Here is a 3911-nt window from a genome sequence, read left to right as displayed (position 1 = left end):
TCTGATTTACATTTTTGCAATCCTGCTGGCCTCAGCGGGGGTTATAGGGGTGTATCATGCTCCAATTGCCTGTGAAAATGAAATGCAAGTTGACTTCAGTTGGAGAGAACTGTGTCCGAGTTGCAAATATGTGCATTTGGTTTCAACTTGTGGGGAACAGAGCCAGCTGAGCTCTAATCCCCTCTTGAGCTGTGAAGTTACACGCAGAGTCAGAGCTGCTGGTGAAGGTTTGCATGAGTCTTGTTCTGGTCCGCTCAGCGCAGGCCTGGGTAATGCCTGCTGTTACTAACAGCGTACAAGCGTGGCTGGGAAGACTGCTTGTGTAACGCCCAGCTCCCTGCTGTGATCTACATGGAGAGGCTTCAAAGGATGGCGGGCTTCGGAAACCCAGCTGGCTCCCTGTTCCGATGCCATGTCCGCACTAGCGGCCGTGGTCTGGGAAGCAAGTCTGGGGGCTGCGTCTCCCTGGGGCTTCCTTATTTAGGAAGGGCTCATCCTGTGGTCTCTCAGCATGCAATAGCATCTGGAGTTGTTTTGGAAAAATCAATCCTGTCTCCTTGCTGGAAACCATTTTGGAAGGGATTAGCCCATTTCCATTGTTTAGGTGAACTTTAAGGGCCAGGTTGCAAAACAGGCCTGAGTAGTACTGTGATGGAATTAAGCTAGTGCAGAATTTGAGTATTTATTTCAGCTAGGATCATTATGGTTTTGCAAAAGCCATCCTTAATCTGAATTAAGTGACTGAAATGAAGCAGCTTGTGGACAGATGAGGCCCTGGGGATATCAGACTTAAAACCACTATAACCCAGAATTCATAACAATTGTGGTTCTGCAGGTCAATTCCCACTGCAGGTGAGGGCTGAGAAATTGTCCCCTGCCTTCTGCATCACCTGCCAGGGAAAACCTTGATACAGTTGTGAAACAGGTTACAAAACTCACCTGTGAGGAAAATGGGCCTTGTCTTATGGATGAAGAAACAAGTATGGAAGATAAAGGCTTAATGCTTTCCTCCCTAAAGGTTTCCTTTATAATTTGATGTTAAAAGTAGTGTCTTGCTTCCACCTAGCAGCAGTATGGGCCAAAAGAAATGGAGGGGAAGAAAAAGCCTGGACTGAGTTAGAATGGTAGGATAAATTCACAGATCCTTTTTCCTATAAACAAAACCACCCTATGAACATGAAGTGGCCAGAAGAGCTCTGTGCAGTAATTAGAGTCTATATCAGCTGTCAGCCTGCTGTGCGTACAGGTAAGAAATCTGCCTATAGAGTGTTTCTCTGCAGTTCTTGGCCAGTGCAAGATCTGTCGATTGCTGTGAGCTCATTCCATTTGGGGCTCGGAGCACTCAGCTGCACTTTGGGACTTGGACTACTCTAGTAGTTCCTGTTAACATCTTGGTATTGCTGCAGCAGCATCATGCTTCCATCCAGTACAAAACAGTGTGCGCCTGCTGGTGCAGGTAGTGGAGGTGGAGGGCTGCTGTGCCTGAGATGTAGTACAAAATGAGTGTCTTGCTGCACAGTGGGACTTTGCATCAGAGGGATGGATCTGCAGCAAGCCAGAGATGTGTGTGTTAAGATGTAGGGAGTGAGGGCACCTGAAGAAGGGAGGGAGTCTTCTCCCAGTTGCTACCCCTCTGACATGGACATTCAGCCCATGTTTTTGACCCTGCAGGGTGTTGGTAAGGAGAAGCTGGATGTAGATTTGATTGTTTCTTTGCAGTAACCTTGTTTACCAAGAAGATCCATGTACCTCCATGTCTCTAAACACACATGGAATTAAACAGCAAGATGCTGGGACTTTGCTCATTGTGCCTTTTCTAGATAAGACTGCTTATGATACTCTTAGTATTTTATTTTCAAGTACTGTGCCACCAGGCTTCTGTGGCTGTGCCCTGGGCCAGGAGAGGAAGGTGTTCACTTGTGTGATCACAGTCCTGGAGGACTGGCTGTGAGGAATCACTGCTGTTTTTACTTGAGACTGGTAGTACTGTGATCCATCAGTTGATGCATTTAATTCTTGACTAGCCTTTGCCAACAGATCTTCTAAATGGCCAGAATGTGGTAAGAGTGGCTGGGACTGGCTAATGATGCTTCCCAGCCCACGATTTCTTGGATCCGAAAGGGACTTGGTGCCTGGCGAGCCAAGACCTCAGGCAAAATGGAGCTTTGAGATGACTTTAGAAAGCCAGGTGTTAAATGAGGGTGGGGAGTCCATTTTGGTTTTGTCTTTAGATGAAGAAAGAGTCCTGTTAGAGGATGTTCAGCTGATTTGCAGTCAATCTTTGTGTTCCTGGTACATCTGTACTGCCTGTAGGAAGAGCTGCTGTTCCAGAATTGGACTCCAGCTGCTTGCACTGCAAGTTCAAATTCAGTTTGTTCCTCCTTGTCTCACAAGGATGGATCCCCTTGTAGCACTGCAGTATTTATTTTACAATCCCCAAAGCAGTGATATTTTTTTGAGGGAAGCTGTGTCTACCCTAGGAAAATTCTCCAACTAATTTATAGTGGGTACTTTTTAGCCAGTTTAAAAATGGGCAGAAAAGAGCCATTCTCCTGGTTTTAGATGCTTCACCTGTTTCTATTGACCTGAAAAAACCTATCTCATAGTGTTCCATGTTCACAAATCCAGATTTTTTTCCCCTCATGACTGTACTTTGTACTTCTGCAGTTATTGATACTGTAGTAAGACAAGGGCTTTGACTCTCCATAGGCCTTTATTCTAACCAAGATGGACCATTTCCAACCCAGTCTGCTTTCAAAAACCTCTGGTGCTAAAGGCTCCACATCTGTTTCTCTTTTCCCCTGTTGAGCCTTCCCCTTCACAACCTCTGCCAGAAGCCTGTTCTTAGACTGGACACTTGCCCTTGATTTGCACCTCAATGTTTCTCAGGAAAAACTGAAACCTGGAGCCTGTCTGACAGAAGATACCTCCTGCAGTTTCTCCACTAAATCCAATTACCAGGGATAGTAACCCTGTAACACAAGGCAGTAATTCCATTGAGGGATCTCCACTGTGTCCACAACACTCTCAAGCTGAGCCAGAGCATCTCACTACTGTTCCAGATGAAGCAGGAAAGCTGGAGAGGGACCTTTTGGAAGTATGACTTGTTTCTTCAGCTTCTCCCTTCACTTTCCAGTGCTTCAGGCAAGGTTGCGGGCCCTGTGTTGGGTGGTGAGGGAACCCAAATGCTCCCCAATGCCTCAGGGTGATTAACATGTCACCTGTTGACTCCTTCTCACAGGTGTCTGCTGAACCAGATGCTAATTAAAGCTGCCCACCACTGTTCCTCCATGCATGCTGTGGAATCCCAGTGCCTATCCATTGTAAATGTAGCTAGGTGTGTGGATAATGGCCACAGAGCTGCCTGCCTTGTGTAGGAGGAGAAAGCAGCTTTCCCTTTGTTAGTGTGGAGCTTACCAGTGGATGAAATTAAACCTAGGTGGCTGTATGCTGTAGCTCCTGTCAGGGGCTGGTGAAGAAGGTAAGGGCATGCTGTTAGCAGCTAATGAGCCGTTAGTATCTTCATCTCCTTGGATATTGAGGAGAGTGGCTGATGGTGCAGCCGGACCTGAGGTGATGAATCCAGCCCCTGAAGCAGGTGTCTGTGTGGGATGCCTGGCTAAACGCAGGCTGTTCAGAAAACTGGAGCCAGGGCTGGGAGAGGCAGTGTCTCCCATCACCCCTGGGCTGTGACCGGCAATGCCGCCGGTGCGGGGGCACAAAACACCCCGAGCTAGCCCGGGCTCTGCAACCCCTCAGCGCCGAGCACAAAATGGCGCCGGGTGCGGGTGAGAGAGTGACCGGGGGGGGGGGCAGGGGCAGCGCGCGAGCGCCCCCTGCTGGGCGGGGCCGCGCGCGCCCACTTCCCTCAGACAAAAGACCGCGGCGGCCCCTCCCTCGCACCGCGCATG

The 3911-nt window shown here is 48.7% G+C and overlaps 1 protein-coding gene across 1 annotated transcript in view; it reads right to left on the bottom strand.

The window, feature by feature from the left end:
• SLC25A39 (solute carrier family 25, member 39) overlaps positions 1-3911 on the bottom strand; it is a 23564-nt gene that overhangs the window by 9956 nt on the left and 9697 nt on the right. The window lies entirely within an intron of this gene.

This window comes from Haliaeetus leucocephalus, unplaced genomic scaffold, assembly GCF_000737465.1.
Source record: "Haliaeetus leucocephalus isolate CR32 unplaced genomic scaffold, Haliaeetus_leucocephalus-4.0 Scaffold144, whole genome shotgun sequence".
NCBI lineage: Eukaryota > Metazoa > Chordata > Aves > Accipitriformes > Accipitridae > Haliaeetus > Haliaeetus leucocephalus.
The sequence above is the reverse complement of the archived record's forward strand: the minus strand, read 5'-3'. Positions and strand labels throughout refer to the sequence as shown.